Here is a 22,268-nt window from a genome sequence, read left to right on the forward strand (position 1 = left end):
CTTAACAAGCGACTGCGTGGCCCAATGGATAAGGCGTATGACTCCTAATCAGAAGATTCCGGGTTCGAGTCCCGGCGTGGTCTTTTAATATAATTTTTATACTTTTCAGAGGTATAATATCAGCTTAAATTATTTGGATACCTAAATATATCTTTAATATATTATCTATCACGTTCGGGTCACCATATCGTCCACACGAGAACCTGCTATGTGCGAAGAGTGTTGGTCTACGGCTGGGTGTGTCACTGCCTCGCTAGTACATGCCGTGGGTTTTCCAACCCTATCCTGTTATTTCTGCGAAAAACCTAAGTAGTTTTTTTTTTAATAAAAAAATAAAATCAAATTTATAATATTTGAATTTTAAGTAACTTAATAAACCATAATGTTGTTATGTGTTATAATTTTCTATAATCATAAGGGTAAGTCTACAAGTTGTATCAATGAAATACTTTATAATTAGTTGAATTAGTTTGACCACTGTGTTTTATATACGTTATAAAACTAATACTATTCTAGCTATTTAATAAAACTAGAGCTTTTAATTTAAAATTGATTCAAAACCAGCCAAAAGGATAAATAGGGTAAAACCAGTACTTTTTTTTTTAATTTAAAAGTTTCTGTTTCTTTTGAGGGTCAGAATTATAGAAAGCAAGCTATTTATTTCCAATCGTCAATAAATTTTTTGATATTTTTAGTACAGAAAAAAATCGAATAGACACATTTGCTTTACTGCAATGAAGTTTATTACTACGTCATGATGCATAAAATTATAGAATATAAACGCCTTAAAAGTTTTATCTGAAAGTCGTACATGGTCTAGTGGTTAGGATTCCTGCTTGCAACTACGCGGTGCCGGTTCGATTCCCTATGTAGGAAGGTTTATGTAAATTTATTGTACTTCATGTTGTTGCCGTGACAACCCAGTTTTGAATCCTAGTTACAGCACTTTTTTACCAAGAATGGTATTTATGCACAAAAAAAAACATTTCAAAATCATACAGCCTAGTATTTATTTCACTAAATTTTAATAATTCATGCAAATTTTTTTTCAATGCTCATTTTTCTCAATTAATATCGTTATTCAAAAGTTGTATGCTAACTTTTTTAACTAACACAATAACTTAGTAATGTTTTTATGAACAGAAGAGTAGTGTGGTGTGAATTGCAAAAGTTCATTTCGTAAATGAAAATAACTTGTTTTAAATTTTCTAGAATCAAAACAATTGACCAAGCTTGTACTTTTCTACTGTTAGAATAAAGGTAGAAAAATCAATATAAACACAAACCACAGTCTCTTAGATGACTGCCGCAAATAAATTCAAAAAGGCAAAATTTCTTCAAGAATAACCGCAATATCAATATCTTGCGGTAAGTAAGCTAAGTTGAAAATTCCCTAAAACAGTACAAACTTAAGTATCATTCAATAAGCTATTGTAAACAAAAAATGAAAACAAACCGAAGCAGAGCAGGGGCGACTCAAGCAGAGGCAACTCGATCACTGGCAATTCGAGCAGAAGCAACACAAGCAGAAGCGATTCGAGCAGAAGCAACTCGAGCAGAAGCAACTCGAGCAAAAGCAACTCGAGCAGAATCAACTCGAACAGAAACAGCACAAGCAGAAGCGATTCAAGCAGAAGCAGTTCAAGCAGAAGCAACTCGAGCAGGGACAACTCAAGTAGGGTAAATCGATCACTGGCAATTCGAGCACTGGCAACTCGAATTTTTTTTTTCTGCACCACATAAGAAAAATACCACGCAACGCCACTGATCAAGCATAATAATTTATTGTAAATCCAGTATGAAATTTAATATCAAGCATTAAAATTTATTATCAAGCACAAAAAGTTACTATAAAGCAGATGAACTTATTATCAAGCGTAAATTTTTATTATAACGCATAATTTTATACATTTGACACAAGAATTTGTTATTAAGCACAAGCACTTGTTGTTAAGCACAAGAATTTGTTATCAATCATAAATATTTCACAATAAATATCAAACATAATTATTCAAAATCAATCAAAACTATTAATTATCAAGCATAAATAGTTGAAATCAAGCAGAATTATTCTCTTAAAAACGTAAGCATTTGACAGCAAGCATAATAATTCAACTTCAAGCAAAGTAATTCGACATCAAGCAAAATTATTTAAAATCAAGTATAAATATTCAGCACCAAGTAAAATTATTTAACATCAGGATCAATTACTCGACATAAAAAAAATTACTTTATTTCAAAAACCGAAAAAAACGAGGGAACACTCGGATTCGGACCAAAGACCTATCGATCTGAGGTCGATTGCTCTACCACTGAGCTGTTTCCCCTTCCCTCACAATTATTTATAATGGTATATACTCATTTCCCCAGCGTTGCCTAAAGCAAAACTGTTAACAATGATTTAATTTTACTTAACTTGTGTTTGTAATTGCATATTGCCTATACAACCACTTTAACCTTAAACATCTTATATTTGGTTGTAAAATTTAAATAACTTAAAGAAAAGGAATATTTTAATGTTTTTCAATTAAAAAAAGTAATTTTTACAGCTTTACAGAAGTTATTAATTCATATGAAGTAAACTATACTTAATAAAGCATTAATTTAAATATAGTTTATAATTATGAAATAAAAGCAATCATTTGTTTTTCAACGATTCAGGTTTATAGATCTAAAATTTAGTTTTCTAATAACTTTTACAACTAGAGTAGTGAGCAAAACTACACCACTTTAAAAACTATACCATAATAACAGTATAATATTCTCGTCTGTAATTACCTAATATTTTTTTTAATTAAGTTTATTTTATGTTTTGTATTGGTAAAACATTTTATTAAGTATATTAAGTATATTTTTAACGAAATTGATTTAAAGTTAACGTTCATTTAGATATGTAAACTCGTTTATTTATTACAATCAATGTATAGTTATTTGCCTTAACTAAAAAAGAATGCTCAATTTACTTGGATGTAAAGAGCTTTTTTAAATAGTATTATTTAAATATATTTAAATCGCTATTTACATTTAATGTATAAATATTTGTTAAATTTTATTTATAATAAACAAGATGACAAAGCAGATTATTGACAAAGATTTCTACAAACCGAAAACTAGCTTTATTATGTTTAAAACAAATGTTTCTACACCGGGAATCAAACCCTGGCCTCCTGGGTAAATGCCATGAATCCTCACCACTAGACCATGAGGATTGTTATAGGCTGCGTTATATTGCGTTTATAAACGTTTATGTGAGCGTATGTAGTGTAAATTAGAACGTGTTTATGTAACTTAACCTCATGTACGCGTAATTAGCTAAATATTAAAATACATACGTCTAATTGCGTTTTATTAGTTTTTAACTTCAAGCATTTTATTACGCTTTAGTGGTATTAAAAATGTATGTAAAAATAAAACATTAATGTATATATTTCTATGTATTTAGTTATAAAACATTTTATGAATCAAAAATCTTTTTTTTTTAAATATTTACAAATAAAAGTTTGTCAATTAAAAAAAAATAGTAAAAAAAAACTAATAATAATTGTGCTTTTAATATACTATCTAAGTGCTTCAAAATTTTTGATAATAAAATTTACGAACTCTTTACATATACTATATTTAAAAGTTAGTTTTCCCTTAAAAAATTTATTTATGTATAATTTTTTTCAATAATTTTTGTAACAGTTTTATATTCAGAAAAAGTAGTTTAAAATCTTAGACAACTACTAGTATAAAACTTTTTATACAATTAGAAAGTATTTATTTAGTATTTTTGATTAAAAACTCAAGCAAAATTATTTCAGTTGTAACTGAACTTTTATTTTACTACTTATAAAAAGCTATAATGAAAAACAAACTAAATGCTATGGTAAACTAGACTTGAAAAATAAAAATTAATACTATGATGAATAAAGCATACTTAAACTATTTTAAAATAGATTACAATTATTAAACCATAACACAAAAGAAGTATTTTTTTAAAACGCAGTATTATTTGAAAAATTAAATAAACCGTAAAACATATAATCTAAGCTATTTTAATTTCTTTTGTAAAGGAAATGCCTCGACCCGGGATTGAGCCAAGAACCTGCAGATCTTCTGTCTGACGCTCTTCCGACTGAGCTATTGAGGCTTGTGGTCAAAATAACTTTTCAGCGTCTATATACTTTATTTAACTTCAAGTGCTGATATCCACCAATATTTCTAACTTTTTTTTAACTATAAAACGTGGTCACTTTACTTTATTGCTTATATTTTGCAGAGAATTTGTTTATTTTTAAAACATAAACACAGCAAGGACATCATTTAAGTACGAACTTTAAGAGCTACGCACCCACGTAAGGTACGCACTAAATCTCGAAAAAAAAATTAAAGCAAAAAAGAATTTATAAAAAAGTAGCGAAATTAAATGAATGAAGATGTGATGTAAACACTTTTAATAATCAAAAAACTCAACTCTTTTTGAAAAAAACAACTATAACAGACCTTACTAACGAAAAATGTTTCTATTAGCTATTATTCAAAATAAATATATATTTATATACAATTATGATATAAGACAATTACTAAAACTTTAAGTAACGAATTTTGGTCTGGGTTTAAGGTGCGTAATTTATCAATGTTTTAATTTTATTGAATTTATTTTACATTCGTTTTGATTGAAATATTGTTATTATTATTATTATTTGAGTTTATTGTGCAAAGATGGACTCGGGCATTAAAACCCGAGCCGCTTAAACAATACATACGAAAAAATAATTCGGGTCGAGGCAATTTTTTTTCTTAAGAAATTAAAACTGCTTAGATTTTATTTTTTTACGGTTGTAATTTTTCAAATAATACTGCGTTGTAAAAAATACTTCTTTTGTGTTATGGTTTAATAATTGTAATATATTTTAAAATAATTTAAGTATGCTTTATTCATCATAGTATTAATTTTTATTTTTCAAGTCTAGTTTAACATAGCATTTAGTTTGTTTTACACTATAGCTTTTTATAAGTAGTAAAATAAAAGTTCAGTTACAACTGAAATAATTTTGCTTGAGTTTTTAATCAAAAATACTAAATAAATACTTTCTAATTGTATAAAAAGTTTTATACTAGTAGTTGTCTAAGATTTTAAACTACTTTTTCTGAATATAAAACTGTTACAAAAATTATTGAAAAAAATTATACATAAATAAATTTTTAAAGGGAAAACTAACTTTTAAATATAGTATATGTAAAGAGTTCGTAAATTTTATTATCAAAAATTTTGAAGCACTTAGATAGTATATTAAAAGCACAATTATTATTAGTTTTTTTTTGCTATTTTTTTTAAATTGACAAACTTTTATTTGTAAATATTAAAAAAAAAAAGATTTTTGATTTCTAAAATGTTTTATAACTAAATACATAGAAATATATACATTAATGTTTTATTTTTACATACATTTTTAATACCACTAAAGCGTAATAAAATGCTTGAAGTTAAAAACTAATAAAACGCAATTAGACGTATGTATTTTAATATTTAGCTAATTACGCGTACATAAGGTTAAGTTACATAAACACGTTCTAATTTACACTACATACGCTCACATAAACGTTTATAAACGCAATATAACGCAGCCTATAACAATCCTCATGGTCTAGTGGTGAGGATTCATGGCATATACCCAGGAGGCCAGGGTTCAATTCCCGGTGTAGGAACATTTGTTATAAATATAGTTGAGCCAGTTTTCGGTTTGTAGAAATCTTTTTCAATAATCTGCTTTGTCCTCCTGTTTATAATAAATAAATTTAACAAATATTAATACATTGAATGTAATAGATATACGAATTTACATATCTAACTAAACATTAACTTTAAACCAATTTCATTAAAAATATAGTTAATAAAATGTTTTACCAATGCAAAACATAAAACAAACTTAATTAAAAAAACTTGTAGGTAAGTATAGACGAGAATATTATACTGTTATTATGGTATAGTTTTTAAAGTGGTGGAATTTTGCTCACTACTCTAGTTGTAAAAGTTATTAGAAAACTAAATTTTAGTTCTATAAACCTGAACCGTTGAAAAACAAATGATTGCTTTTATTTCATAATTATAAACTATATTTAAATTAATACTTTATTAAGTATAGTTTACTTCATATGAATTAATAACTTCTGTAAAGCTGTAAAAATTACTTTTTTTAATTGAAAAACATTAAAATATTCCTTTTCTTTAAGTTATTTAAATTTTACAACCAAATATAAGATGTTTAAGGTGTGAGAGTGGCTGTAAAGGTAATATGTAATTACAAACACAAACTAAGTAAAATTAAATCATTGTTAACAGTTTTGCTTTAGGCAACGCTGGGGAAATGAGTATATACCATTATAAATAACTATGAGGAAAGGGAAAACAGCTCAGTGGTAGAGCAATCGACTGCAGATCGATAGGTCCTTGGCCCAAATCCGAGTGTCCCCTCGTTTTTTATCGGTTTTTGAAATAAAGTAATTTTTTTTATGTCGAGTAATTGATCCTGATGTTAAATAATTTTACTTGGTGCTAAATGTTTATACTTGATTTTAAATAATTTTGCTTGATGTCGAATAACTTTGCTTGAAGTTGAATTATTATGCTTGCTGTCAAATGCTTACGTTTTTAAGAGAATAATTGTGCTTGATTTCAACTAATTATGCTTGATAATAAATTTTAATGCTTGATATTAAATTTCATACTGGATTTACAATAAATTATTATGCTTGATCAGTGGCGTTGCGTGGTATTTTTCTTATGTGGTGCAGAAAAAAAAATCGAGTTGCCAGTGCTCGAATTGCCAGTGATCGATTTACCCTACTTGAGTTGTCCCTGCTCGAGTTGCTTCTGCTCGAGCTGCTTCTGCTCGAATCCCTTCTGCTTGTGCTGTATCTGTTCGAGTTGATTCTGCTCGAGTTGCTTCTGCTCAAATCGCCTCTGTTTGTGTTTATTCTGCTCGAATTGCCAGTGATCGATTTGCCCCTACTTTAGTTGTCCCTGCTCGAGTTGCTTCTGCTCGAGTCGCCTCTGCTCGAGTTGCTTCCGCTTGAGTTGCTTCTGCTCGAGCTACTTCTGCTCGAATCGCCTCTGCTTGTGTTGTATCTGCTCAAATTACCTGTGCTCAAGTTGCTGGTGATCGAGTTGCCTTTGCTCGAGTCGCCCCTGCTCTGCTTCGGTTTGTTTTCATTTTTTGTTTACAATAGCTTATTGAATGATACTTAAGTTTGTACTGTTTTAGGGAATTTTCAACTTAGCTTACTTACCGCAAGATATTGATATTGCGGTTATTCTTGAAGAAATTTTGCCTTTTTGAATTATTTGCGGCAGTCATCTAAGAGACTGTGGTTTGTGTTTTTATTGATTTTTCTACCTTTATTCTAACAGTAGAAAAGTACAAGCTTGGTCAATTGTTTTGATTCTAGAAAATTTAAAACAAGTTATTTTCATTTACAAAATGAACTTTTGTAATTCACACCACACTACTCTTCTGTTCATAAAAACATTACTAAGTTATTGTGTTAGTTAAAAAAGTTATCATACAACTTTTGAATAACGATATTAATTGAGAAAAATGATCATTGAAAAATATTTACATGAATTATTTAAAATTTAGTGAAATAAATACTAGGCTGTATGATTTTGAAATGTTTGTTTTGTGCATAAATACCATTCTTGGTAAAAAAAGTGCTGTAACTAGGATTCAAACCTGGGTTGTCACGGCCACAACATGAAGTACAATAAATTTACATAAATCTTCCTACATAGGGAATCGAACCGGCACCGCGTAATTGCAAGCAGGAATCCTAACCACTAGACCATGTACGACTTTTAGATAAAACTTTTAAGGCGTTTATATTCTATAATTTTATGCATCATGACGTAGTAATAAACTTCATTGCAGTAAAGCAAATGTGTCTATTCGATTTTTTTCTGTACTAAAAATATCAAAAAATTTATTGACGATTTGAAATAAATGGGAGCCGATCATTTCTAACCCGCTATCATTTCTAACCCGATCACTTCTAACCCGATCACTTCTAACCCGATCACTTCTAACCCGATCAATTTTAACCCGATCACTTCTAACCCGATCACTTCTAACCCGATCACTTCTAACCTGATCACTTCTAACCCGATCACTTCTAACCCGATCATTTCTAACCCGATCATTTCTAACCCGATCACTTCTAACCCGATCACTTCTAACCCGATCACTTCTAACCCGATCACTTCTAACCCGATTATTTCTAACCCAATCACTTCTAACCCGATCACTTCTAACCCGATCACTTCTAACCCGATCATTTCTAACCCAATCACTTCTAACCCGATCACTTCTAACCCGATCTTTTCTAACAAGATCATTTCTAACCCAATCACTTCTAACCCAATTAAACCCGATCATTTCTAACCCGATCATTTCTAACCCGATCACTTCTAACCCGATCATTTCTAACCCGATCGTTTCTAACCCGATCACTTCTAACCCGATCACTTCTAACCCGATCACTTCTAACCCGATCACTTCTAACCCGATCACTTCTAACCCGATTATTTCTAACCCAATCACTTCTAACCCGATCACTTCTAACCCGATCACTTCTAACCCGATCATTTCTAACCCAATCACTTCTAACCCGATCACTTCTAACCTGATCTTTTCTAACAAGATCATTTCTAACCCAATCACTTCTAACCCAATTAAACCCGATCATTTCTAACCCGATCATTTCTAACCCGATCACTTCTAACCCGATCATTTCTAACCCGATCGTTTCTAACCCATTTTATTTATGTTATGTTTTTATTTTTTAATCTGGATTTCATGCAAAAACAAACTAGTCTTAATGAAGTTATTAAAATAACAACAAAAAATTAAACTTTTAGTTACTTTAAAACATAATGATTTTGCTGTGTAACATAAATTATTATAAATATAGATTTTAATTTTAGTATTAACTTAACATAATCTTAATATATTTTTATTACCTCATTTTTTGATTTTTTATCCAATACATAATTTTAGTTTTTTTCTATTATTATTTATTTTTTTTTCAATACACTTTAAGAGACGTTTTTCGTTAATCATATACAATTTACTAAATTGTTTACTTTAAAGTATTTTGAACTCTTCTTTGTAGGATTTAAAAAAAGGAGTGATAATTATATTTTAGTTGGATCTTATTGTAATTGACGTGACTACAATAGTTTTAACATAAGCAAATTTTAAAATTAAACTCTTACAATTGTAATATCCAGATACAAAAACTTTTATATTACGGTTTAAAAACTACATTGAAAGTCTGACGTAAAATTTTTATTATTGCTTACTAATGTATTAACTTTTTATAGTATGGTAGTTTTAAGTTTCATTTTTATAACTTATACAAATTGTTATGCAACTTGCATAGGCCTATTAAGATAATGGAATTCAAACAAACATTAGGAGAAGTTAAAAAATTTTTTTATATTAAGTGGAAAAGCATGGTTTTTAATAGAAACTAGCTATTAAAACACTTAAGTTATATAACTAAACCGCAAAAGTTGTTATGTCGATTGTCCGTCTTGATTTCAATTCATTAATAAATTCCTACTTTGTTTTAGAACAAAAAAAATGTTTAACACTAATAGTTAAACAGACAAGTTTATTTTTATAACAAGTTCGAGGGTAATTAAATCTCGCCTATGTTTTAATTGCGACTTAAATTAGTACTTTAATTGACAAACATTTCTTTAAAATTACTTTATTATGAGCAGTTGAAATAACGTAAGTAAAAACAAAATAAGTATTAAAAAAAAAACATTTTAAATAAAACAATAAATTAATTATAGTTAAATTAAGTATAATTAGGAGCAGAAATTTAAAAAAACTCCGTTAAGTTCTTTGTTTCTTTTAATCAAATATTTTTCCAGACGATTATTACACAAAGCATATTTATTTTTTATTCATTACAGTAAAGCCAGCTTGCAGTCTATTGACTTTATTCTCGGTGGTTTTTTGCACCTATAAATTTATATAGATATGATGAGTTTTTTCTTTATTAAAAGTTTAAACCTATATAATAGGTTTCACAATACAAACTGGTTTTATTATTTTGTTATAAGTTTTTAAGTTATATAGTTTAATCTAATAATTAATATTTACATTTCATATTTAATGATCGCTATGTAATCTATAAGTTTTTGTGTTTTTGAAAAACTGTAAAACAATAACTTTTAAAAGATATCAAGAAAATTATTTTAGAAATGTTATTTATTAATCGCGTTTTTGCAATTTTAACTTTTTATGAAAAATGTAAATTTATTTTGCCCTACATAAGTTTTATTTCAAAAGAAAAAGAAAAAATGCGTAATAATAAGTTTTCGACACTAAACTTTCATAGTTAAGTTTATTATAATTAATTAAACTTAATTACAGTTAGTTTTTATATACAATTTACCAGTTGATTTAAGAATTTAAAATTAAATTAAAGTTCGAGTTAATGACAAGTTCTAAGTATTTAAAAAACCTTCTACCTCTACTTTTGGCTTTGTATTAAACAGTATACACTTTCGTTTAAAAAACTTAGAATTTAATGATATTAATTTTAAATAAAACCACCATTACAATTACTAAAATTTATTAACTGTATTATTTAAAGTTTCATAAACGCTGATATTAATATTTTTAAAAATACGATTTCGTATAAATACTCCCTGAATTTAAAGGCAAATTGACAATCTGGTTTCTACACTTAAAAATATATATTAACCATATAGAATCATTTCAAAAGAAAGTACAGAATAGACTTTAACAGCTGCGATACTCAATATATTCCTTACATTGATGACTATCAAAACTTAATATTTAACCTTTAGAATACAAAATACTTATTCTTTTCCTAATGCTTTTTAAATAATTAACTACACTTAATTATAATCCAATTTTAAGCCTTAGTGTCAAAACAATAAACGAACCAATTAATATCAACAATTAGATTTTAAACAAAAGCTATCTTTTTAATTATTGTAAGTTTATTGTCATACGAAGGACCCAAAACCTAGGCCACTTATACAGAAAGACATACAACAAAAAGACAAAAATAAACCAAAATTGTACATTAAAAATGAAAAAAACTGAGTTTAACTAATTAAAGTTTAAAAATTAACATAAAAACACAAAAATTATAACACAAAATTTATAATTTCGCTGCTTCCGAAAAGAGAACAACAATACCCTACTTCAACTTCACCCGAACAAATGGTTTTACTCAAAAACTAGTTTCACTTTCATTCGAACAACTGGCTTCACATTATTTCAACAACTGGTTCAGCCTTCATTTGAGTAACTGGTTTAACTTTTATCCATACAACTTGTTTCACTTTTATTCGTATAACTAGAACATTAGGCTTTATTTTAAACAAAATAAACTAAACATCTAAATAAAACAATTTTGTTGTGATAATTTTGTTTTTAAAACAAATCCTTATCTTTAATAAACAATAAATTAATATATTAATACAGATCGGCTTAATAAATTTCGGGTTAGATATGATCGGGTTAGAAACGATCGGGTTAGAAATGATCGGGTTAGATATGACCGGGTTAGAAATGATCGGGTTAGAAATGATCGGGTTTAATTGGGTTAGAAGTGATTGGGTTAGAAATGATCTTGTTAGAAATGATCGGGTTAGAAGTGATCGGATTAGAAATGGTCAAGTTAGAAAAGATCGGGTTAGAATTAATCGGGTTAGAAATGATCGTGTTAGAAGTGATTGAGTTAGAAGTGATCGGGTTAGAAATGATCGGGTTAGAAATGATCGGGTTAGAAGTGATCGGGTTAGAAACGATCGGGTTAGAAGTGATTGGGTTAGAAATGATCTGGTTAGAAGTGATCGGGTTAGAAGTAATCGGGTTAGAAGTGATCGGGTTAGAAGGGATCGAGTTAGTAGTGATCGGGTTAGAAATGATCGGGTTAGAAGTGATCGGGTTAGAAATGATCAGGTTAGAAATGATAGCGAGTTAGAAATGATAGTAAACCGAAATAAATAGCTTGCTTTCTATAATTCTGACCCTCAAAAGAAACAGAAACTTTTAAATTAAAAAAAAAGTACTGGTTTTACCCTATTTATCCTTTTAGCTGGTTTTGAATCAATTTTAAATTAAAAGCTCTAGTTTTATTAAACAGCTAGAATAGTATTAGTTTTATAACGTATATAAAACACAGTGGTTAAACTAATTCAACTAATTATAAAGTATTTCATTGATACAACTTGTAGACTTACCCTTATGGTTATAGAAAATTATAACACATAACAACATTATGGTTTATTAAGTTAGTTAAAATTCAAATATTATAAATTTGATTTTATTTTTTTATTTTAAAAACAAACTACTTAGGTTTTCCGCAGAAATAACAGGTCAGAGTTAGAAAACCCACGGCATATACTAGCGAGGCAGTGACACACCCAGCCGTAGACCAACACTCTTCGCACATAGCAGGTTCTCGTGTGGACGATATGGTGACCCGAACGTGATAGATAATATATTAAAGATATATTTAGGTATCCAAATAATTTAAGCTGATATTATACCTCTGAAAAATATAAAAATTATATTAAAGGACCACGCCGGGACTCGAACCCGGAATCTTCTGATTAGGAGTCAGACGCCTTATCCATTGGGCCACGCAGTCGCTTGTTAAGAAGCTGTTTATTGCGCTTTCAAAACTTGTTCTTAGTTGTTTTACTAGCTATCTTGTTGATAACTGAAAAACGATAAATTCAATGCGCAAAAAAAAAAAATTACTAAAACCACAGTTTTTGATTACTACGCGAAGTTACTTACACAGTTACTGTATTTATTCAGTACGTTGAGAACTAAATATGTTAAGTATTTTATGAACTTATTCATATGATTTAAAAAAAGTTTTTTTTTATATTTACGTGTCCATTCGATGTTCTACGATTTTTAAATGCTTTGTTTAATTTAAAACACTAATAAGTTTTGAATACTAATTCAAATTCTAAAAAAATATTTAGTTTTTTCTTTAGAACGCCCTTATAACAAGTTTAAAATACAAAATATGTTATAAAGCTTTTAGTTAGTACATCAAGTTTAAAGTTTTGTTAATTAACCATAAAAACTATAAGTTTATACAAATATGTATTTATAAACTAATCTTTAATTGAAAAAACAAAACTAAGTATACTAGCTATTTCTTGACTAAACCCTTATTAGTTAAAGTTTTTTATAATATGTACTTGTAAAAGTACTGGGTGTGGGGTTCGAACCCACGCGGACAATCGTCCATTGGAACTTAAGTCCAACGCCTTAACCACTCGGCCAACCCAGTTGCTCTCTTAACTAAACATTAGGTTTATATATATAGTATACCTAGCTTTTATCAATCATAACAACCCGAGCAAAGATACTACATAATTGTTATTGACTAATTTTATTAGCAATGAGAATTAAGTCAAAACTAATGTAGAAACCCAGTTACTGTTCTAGATATTAATAATTTTAATATATACAGTTGTTATGAGTTAAAACACCATTCAAAATTGAAGCTTCGTTAAAAAGTAAATATTTACTTAAAAAGAACGCCCCGTTCCAAAACATAATAACATTATATTACTTTAATTAAAATTAAACTTTTTTAAAACTTATATCTTCTTAGTTTAAAAAAAATTGTTTCCGCCCGGGCTCGAACCGGGGACCTTTCGCGTGTTAGGCGAACGTGATAACCGCTACACTACGGAAACTTGTTATTAAACACGGTTTATTGCGTTTATATACTAGCTGTGCGATTTAGTTTGTTATTAGCTTGTTTTGTATTCAGATAATATTTCACATATTTATTGTAATTTTAGAATCTACATTGCGTCAAACACCTTAAAAACAACGTTTAAAATCACTATTATACTTTTCATCCAAAATTTATTTCAAGCTTCTGCCTACAGTTACTGAGCTTTGTTTAAAAAAATTGTTTTCTTTGTTTACTAGGTTAGCAATATGTATATAAATAGGAATTTTTGAATTATTCAATATTTATGTTTCGTAATGTTTATTTTTAGATATTAAAAAATCGGTCAATTTACATGTTTGCCTTGTATAAAGTTGTTCAATTTTATTTCAAGTGACGTATTTTTGTAACTATTTGTATAATTATTTGAATTTTGTCTTTTCATCGACAATTTTTGTAAAACAATATTTACGTGACGTCATTTATGGAAATTTTTCGTAAAACTTATTAGTTTGTAAAAATATCAGTTTAATATTTTACCAACTACTAGGAGTCTAAATGTCATAAAAACAACTATTTTTTCAACATCTAGTTTTACAGATTTACTTTTCTTATTTTAGTTAGAATAGTTAATAGAATTATTATAGTTTTGTTTAGAAAATTTACAAAATTAATCAATTTGTAAGTTTCAAAAAAAAATATATATGTTCCATAAACTTAATATAGTACAAAAACTTAATAAGTACTAACTGAAATAAACAAAGTAAATCTGTAAAATTTGTTGTTGAAAAACTTTAACTAATTTAGTGTCGGTGAAAACTTGAACATATATTTTAGGTGTTGCACTGCCGCAATTGCATCACCTTAAAATTTTGTAAGAAAAATTTAAGTAATTATAACGTTTTAGTTATTTTTAGAACGAAATCTCTCATAAAACTCCAATTTAGAAAACGACCATTTGCTCACTACACTGCCGCAATCTCTTAGCTGACTGCCGCAAATGAACTAAAAAAGGCAAAATTTCTTCAAGAATTACCGCAATATCAATATCTTGCGGTAAGTAAGCTAAGTTGAAAATTCCCTAAAACTGTACAAGCTTAAGTATCATTTCACAAGCTATTGTAAACAAAAAATGAAAACAAACCTAAGCAGAGCAGGGGTGACTCGAGCAGAGGCAACTCGAGCACAGGCTATTTGAGCAGAAGCAATTTGAGCAGAAGCAGCTCGAGCAGAAGCAGCTCGAGCAGAAGCAGCTCGAGCAGAAGCAACTCGAGCAGAGGCGACTCGAGCAGAAGCAACTCGAGCAGGGACAACTCAAGTAGGGGCAAATCGATCACTGGCGATTCGAGCAGAAGCAACACAAGCAGAGGCGATTCGAGCAGAAGCAACTCGAGCAGAAGCAACTCGAGCAGAATCAACTCGAACAGAAGCAACTCGAGCAGAGGCAACTCGAGCAGAGGCTACTCAAGCAGAAGCAACTCGAGCAGAATCAACTCAAGTAGGGTAAATCGATCACTGGCAATTCGAGCACGGGCAACTCAAAATTTTTTTTTTCTGCACCACCCAAGAAAAATACCACGCGACGCCACTGGTCTTTAGTAACACGGCTTAGTTTCAAAATATTTTGAATGATTTAACTAGATTTTTATGCATTTTTGAAGTTTTATTATATCTAAATTAAATTGTGAATACATTAATATTACAACGTTAAAATAGAGAAGAAATAAGTTATTAGTTTTCATACGCCTAACTTAAATTGTCTTAAAATAAGTACTTTTTTTAATTGGCTGACGTTTTTTATTTGAGCTCAAATAAAATAACGTAAGTTTGTTAACTACTTGTTATTTTTTTTTCACATTTATGAGTAGAGGAAAAGTAAACAAATAATGTACGGTTATTGCGTAACAATAAGTAGTTTAAAATATAGACGCATTTTATTGCCAGCTAACAGGTGGTCCCGTGGTGTAATGGTTATCACACTGGACTTTGAATACAGTATTCCGAGTTCAAGTCTCGGCGGGACCTCATTTTGTTTCTTCCAAAACTAGTAAAAAAAATAAGAAATTTACGCTTATTTAATATTGATTAGATATTATATACGAGTTAGAGAGTATTTGTTCATAAACAAATAATTAAAACATGATTACTATTAAAATAACAAAGGAATAATTTTATTACTAATAAACATAGTAATTTTATTTCCACTGTAAGTTTAAATTATTTTACTCGAAACTTTTAACTTTGTTTTTGGAAAATTTTGCATAAACAAAGTTTTAATTTATAAACAGAAATTTTATTTCCACTGTAAGTTTAAATTATTTTACTCGAAACTTTTAACTTTGTTTTTGGAAAATTTTGCATAAACAAAGTTTTAATTTATAAACAGACATTTATCTTTTTCACACTAAAACATTTTTCTAAGTTATACTATGTTATTAGAAAATCAAAAAAAAAAAAAAACTAGTTTGCATTTGACTAAGTTAATTAGGTTTTTTATTTATATTGTCTGTATATTATAACACAAAAAACTTCTTTATAAAAAAGTTAGTCTCTAAGTTTATTTTGCTTACATTATAACCCTTGTTTTTTTTTTATAAACAAAAATAATTGATATAATTATTTTGATATTGCTTGATTTTTATTATTGAATGATAATAAAAGTAACAAAACTGAAGCCTGACAGGGAGCTTAAACACCTGACCGTCGGATTAAAAGTCCAACGCTCTACCGACTGAATAGCCAGGCTCGCATCATTTATGAAATTGCAACCGTCGTACATTATTACGTATAATAACTTAATTTTGTGACGTTATAAATGAGCCTATTTGTTGTGATAACATAAAAGACTAGTTTTTACATGTTTTTAATTTTTAAATTAAGTAAAATCTGCTATAAAGTACTGTTTTAATTTAAAGCTACAGGTAAATTTGAATAACAATTTAAAGTACGTACTACTAATTAAATGTTTACTAAAGTTGCATAGTTGGAAATAGTTCCAACCAGTGGCGTAGCGTGGTATTTTGGTCAGGGGTGCGCAAGTTTTTTTCTCAAAAAATCCTCTAAATTAAAACTTTTGTAATTAGCTATAAAAAAACTTTTTATAAGTAATATAATTTAAATAAATTTATTAAGTAAAACAAGTTCGAAGTAACTGTTTTAAAAAACATTTATATATTACAAAATTAAACAATTAAATAAAAGTATAAATTTTATTAGATTTACTTATACTTTCAAAAATGTAAACTTACTAAATAAAAATTTTTTTTATTAATTATGGTAAACTTTATATCTTTAAAAAATGTTATATTCAATAAAACGAAAGTATCTGTTTTATTTACGAAAAAAATATCAATCTCTTTAATATACAATACAACAGTGATAACAACACCTCAATGCACATAATTTTAATAAAGTTACAGAGAAGTTAAAATAGACCAACTTTATAACTGTTATTACAGTTTATTACAACTTTGCAAAATATTTAAAAGTATACTTTTTAAATTTAATTAATTTGATTGTATTTGTTTAAAATAAAAATCACAAACAAAGTTTATTTCTCATAGGCCGACACGCTTATCTTGTATGTTTACAAAATAAAGTTCAGAAAACTTGCAGTAGTCTTAACAATGTAGCATAAAAAAAAATTGTAAAATTGTTTAATTTTTCTTTAAGCGTGACGTATGTTTGTAAACTTTTTGTAGAAAAATAATCTGCCATAAGGTTATACTACACTGGTGCGCTATATTAATTGCATACTTTTTGAGTCTAAATTCTTATGAAGTTAATGAACTTATAAAATTTTTCCTTATGGAGTTTTTCATCAACATCGGTATATTGAGTAATAACATGTACTTTCCTAACTTGTCACTAATTGGTATTCAAAATTTCGTTTAACTTTTTGAATACTTGTTAAAAATAGTTGAAAAAAGGCAAATTAAGCAGAAAAAATAAACTATAAAGGATAAAGATATTACACTCTTTTTTTTACATTTTTTCTTTTTTTGGGTGGCACGCATGCGCCAGTGTCCCTCCCCACGCTTCGCCCCTGGTTCCAACTTGTGTTTTAAATACTAAATTTAACATAAAATAACTAACAAATAGTTTATGAATTTTACGTTGAAAAGTTAAAGATAACAAGAAAACAAATTTATTTATAATTTGAATAGTTAAATATTTTAAGTTTTAAATAGCTTTAATTTTTTATAATATACTTAACAAAGTATTAAACTATACAGTAATAAAAAATATTACCAAAGGTACAACACTGTAAGGTTAAATATTAAAAACATGGTCTAAACTTGTAGCAAAAAAATTACAAACAATTGCAATTTGTAATCATTGTAAATAAAAGAAATACCACAATTGCAACTTGTAATAACCTTAACTACAATTACAATGTGTAATCATATTAAATACTATAACTGAATTGTTTAATTCTTTTAAATACTACAGTTCCACGGTTAAGGAAATTGTTCTAGTAAATATAAAAACTATCAAAAATAAATAAAACTAATTGTTCAACATATTTATTTAAATATTAAACCTATTAAACAGTGTAGATATTAATTAAGCTATAGTTTTAGAACAAAGCATTTAAATCTTTAAAAACTTAATTTCAACGTTTTACATAATTCAAAACTTACAGACAAGTAAATAACAAAAAAGTAAGTTTATATTAAAATGACTTTTTTTTTCAGTTAAATACTTAATATGTTAGTTTAGTAATAGATTCGGTTACGTATAGACTAGTTTTACAACTTAAGTAATAATTAATATAAAAAAGCTAAGGTACTAAATTAAAACGCATCATAGTTTTTATGATATCTTTTTCATTCAGTTAATGAATATTTTATAGATAATAAGAAGTTTAATTTATTTTTATAATCTTATTTTTGTGTATCTTAGTAATATTTGGACGGGTCAAACATGCAACTTTTGCACGAAGGGTTGTTTTTCACAAGCATAAATAAATTGAAGTAAAAAAAAAAGTAAAAAAAAGTTGATGATAAAAAGTTAATTAAAATAAAAATACCGTTCAAAAGTAATGGTTAGGGGTAACCGTGATAGTAAACAAAAAAAAAGCACGTGCAAAAGTGTCTTTGAGCAAAAGTTACCCTTCGTGCATATTTGACACCTACCCTAGTATTATATTTAATGCTGCAGTATTATTAATATTGTCGTCTTGAAGTATATAAACACAATTGTTATAATGTCAAAGAGTCTTCGTGGCGCAATCGGTTAGCGCGTTCGACTGTTAATAGAAAGGTTGGTGGTTTGAGCCCATCTGAGGACCCATTATTCAATTGTAATAAGTAATAGTGTTTCGTTTATTACGTATAATAATGTGTTTACGTTCAGGTGATATAAAGACTATTGATTTTTAAATTTGCTTCTAATAAAATTGTAGTTAAGAATAAACAATAAAAAGTTGGAATAACACAGCATTTATAAAGCCCGTGTAACGACGGTTTGACGTCATAATGTTTATATCAAAAACTAAAAGTCTAAAGCTTGAAAAATGTTTTTTAGATATAAAAGCTTATAAAAATTGTTTCAACATATGAACGTTTTTAATATTCAAGTTGTTCATTGTTTTTGAAAAAAAGATGTGTTTAAAGTCGTATGAAAATATAAAGTAACTGATGTGGATCATAACTCCAACTTAAAACGTGTTTATTTTTATTTATTAAAAATTGGTATAAACGGGTGTGTGATGACTCAACATATAGCTTTATTTATTAGCTTAATAACCGAAAGGTTCTTCGTGCACCAGGTCCTAGGACCAAATATTTTGAGCGTCTATTATAACGTTAAATAAACTATAGTTAACTATAGAAGTAAAGAAGTGTTGTATTTTAGTTACTTGCTGAAAAAGGAAAATTTTCTATAACCAACTGATTTTTATTAAACAAAACAAGTTTTCATTCTAAACTAAAGCTTTAAAGACTATTTTTACGATTACTTGATGAACACAAACTAAACAAAAGTTTGACCACGATGGGACTCGAACAAACAATCTTCCGGATCGCATCGGACGCCTTATCCATTGCGCCACGCGGCCGGTCTCGCGTAATCGCATTTAATCGACTATATAAACAAAATTATAATGCGGGCGTGAAATAATATTTTTTGTTACTGTTTTAAATATATTTAAGTAAAACAAGTCATAATTAAGTTACTTATTTACTCGAGACAGTGTTTTACCAGTTAATTCAAACTTTTCTTTTGTAAATGCAGCATTAAGAATTGAAGTGTTAGTAATTTTAACGGTTACATATTAATGTTTATAAATATACATTATTAACTTTAACTTATACGACTTTAAATTTTTACAGTTAGGTTTAAAAATAATTCCTTTTACTTCTTCTACAATTCCATAATATGTTAAACATTTGTAAATTTTTGTAGTTAAGATTTTCACGTCACAAAAAGTATTACTGACAAGTTTTTACTAAGAATTACTACATAATAATTGTATTTAATAAAAATATAAAAAGTAGCTAGCTTGTATTATCAAAGTAATTTTTTTAAAACTTATAAGAAAAATGCACTAGGGGTTTAGAAACATGAAAACCTTTTTACTTAAATTAAGCATTATCTTACAAATTTTTCATAAATTTAGATATTTTGATCAGAATTTTAAAAATACTTGAAATAAAACTAAGGCAACAACAAGGTTCTTTATGTAAGGTGTTTAACAGTAAAAAAATCTTTCACTAGTAAACTTTTTAGATTATGTTGTCTTATTAACTTATAACACGGTCCTTGATAAAAAATTTCTGAGCTTTGAAATAATTAAAAAAGTTATGTTAATGCTAAATTAAATTATGTGCTTATGCAAAGCAGTAATAACTGTATTCACATAAAACTAAATTCATAACATCTTTTAAACATAAAACGTAAGTAAATTATTTTGCAGATTACTTAACCAGTATTAACTTAATCGTATACAAGATATATTGAAAAAAAAACGTTGTTTATAAAATTAACATACATATTACTTACTTTGTTTTTGTTTTATTATCTAATTATTTTCTTATTTGATCTTTTTATAAATAATTTGCTTTTAATAGTTTTATTTGACGATAGTTTCTGTTAATACTTTACACACAAATATTTTAAAGACACAAACATACTTAATTTTGTTATGTTCTTTATAAAGTTTACCCAAAATTTTGCTAACAAAGTCACGATTAATCATGATAAATATTATGCGAACCATAAAGCGTTTATTACAATTTCTGCTTACAGTAGTGCGTGAAATTAAGCATATTTTTAACAGATTACTTACATACAATGCATAAAATGATTTTATAAACTCAATTTGTTACTGGAAAACTTATTTTTTTTGTTAAAGCTTCGTTTTTTATTAAACATTTTTTTTCTAAGCAGTTTAGTACAAATGCAGTATTAATTTCAAATAGATCTAACATATTGTTAAAAAACAAATTCAAGCTAGAGGGCTACTTTAAACTTACATTTTTTCGACTTAAAACACTGTATAAACGTACAAAAATGAGAACATTCGCAACTGATGCAGTTTTACTATCAAAACGTATAAAAAAGTTATAATTGTTTTAAACTGAATCAATAACAGTGGGGACGTAGCTCAGTGGTAGAGCGCAATATTGAAACTTTTGACTTACTTATTTTTTGAATAAAATTTTATTTTACTAAAACACTTAAAACTTTAATATCTGTTTATTATAAGCTTTTTAATACAGAATTGCCAAATATTTTGGTAAATTTCTTTTAGGTTTTCTGATTTATTTCAGGATATTAAAAAAAGTTTTTGTCTTTTTTTAGTATAGTATAATAAAAGTCAAGGTTTAAAAACTGTCTTAAATAGTATAACAATGTTGAAAAGATACTATAAAGCTACTTTAAATATGTTTTTCAATAAAATTCAATAATTCAAGAGTTTTTGGGAACCCTGTGAATATCTAGCTTAATCCGTAATTAAAATTCTACTGATGCTAATAAAAAAAAAGATTTAATTAACTTCAGTAACTGTTAGATAATTATAAACACTTTTAACTTTAGTTAGTTTTTAAAGTATTTGCAATATATTGTTTCTCATTATCTAATTAATCCTTTTACGAACTAAAAAAAAATTACTTATGCGTTAGCTTACAAAATTCATAAACGTATCATATTTCGACTTAGGTTTACAGTTATTTTTTGACAAACAGGTATAGTGATATTTAATATAAGTTGTGTAGCTGGTATGTTTAAAAAAGTAGTAGATATAAGAAGTAAAAAGATATGTTCTCTGAAATTTTCAAAGAAAAATTTTAACGTAGTTTAGATCAAATAAAATCATAAGTATAACTTATTTAGTATCAAACACAAAACCTTGCTAATGAAAAATTAAAAAAATGCTGTAACCAGAGTTCGAACCTAGGTTGTCACGGCCACAACGTGAAGTACTAACCACTATGCGATTACAGCGAGAATGTAGCAGAGGATGGTTTCGATCTATCGACCTCTGGGTTATGGGCCTAGCACGCTTCCGCTGCGCCACTCTGATG

At 27.7% G+C, this 22,268-nt stretch overlaps 5 non-coding genes across 5 annotated transcripts; 2 read left to right on the forward strand and 3 right to left on the reverse strand.

Annotated features, from left to right (window-relative positions):
- The first annotated feature begins 10 nt into the window (after positions 1-10).
- Positions 11-83, forward strand: Trnar-ccu (transfer RNA arginine (anticodon CCU)). The gene has a single exon. It is a non-coding gene; the product is annotated as a tRNA-Arg (tRNA).
- A 12,528-nt stretch (positions 84-12,611) lies between these two features.
- Trnar-ccu (transfer RNA arginine (anticodon CCU)) lies at positions 12,612-12,684 on the reverse strand. The gene has a single exon. It is a non-coding gene; the product is annotated as a tRNA-Arg (tRNA).
- A 577-nt stretch (positions 12,685-13,261) lies between these two features.
- Trnal-uaa (transfer RNA leucine (anticodon UAA)) lies at positions 13,262-13,344 on the reverse strand. Its single transcript has one exon. It is a non-coding gene; the product is annotated as a tRNA-Leu (tRNA).
- Positions 13,345-13,683: 339 nt separating this feature from the next.
- Positions 13,684-13,756, reverse strand: Trnav-aac (transfer RNA valine (anticodon AAC)). The gene has a single exon. It is a non-coding gene; the product is annotated as a tRNA-Val (tRNA).
- Positions 13,757-15,690: 1,934 nt separating this feature from the next.
- Trnaq-uug (transfer RNA glutamine (anticodon UUG)) lies at positions 15,691-15,762 on the forward strand. The gene has a single exon. It is a non-coding gene; the product is annotated as a tRNA-Gln (tRNA).
- The last annotated feature ends 6,506 nt before the right edge of the window (positions 15,763-22,268 follow it).

The sequence above is a fragment of the Thalia democratica genome, unplaced genomic scaffold, assembly GCF_965202585.1.
Source record: "Thalia democratica unplaced genomic scaffold, ktThaDemo2.hap1.1 HAP1_SCAFFOLD_535, whole genome shotgun sequence".
Taxonomy (NCBI): Eukaryota; Metazoa; Chordata; class Thaliacea; order Salpida; family Salpidae; genus Thalia; species Thalia democratica.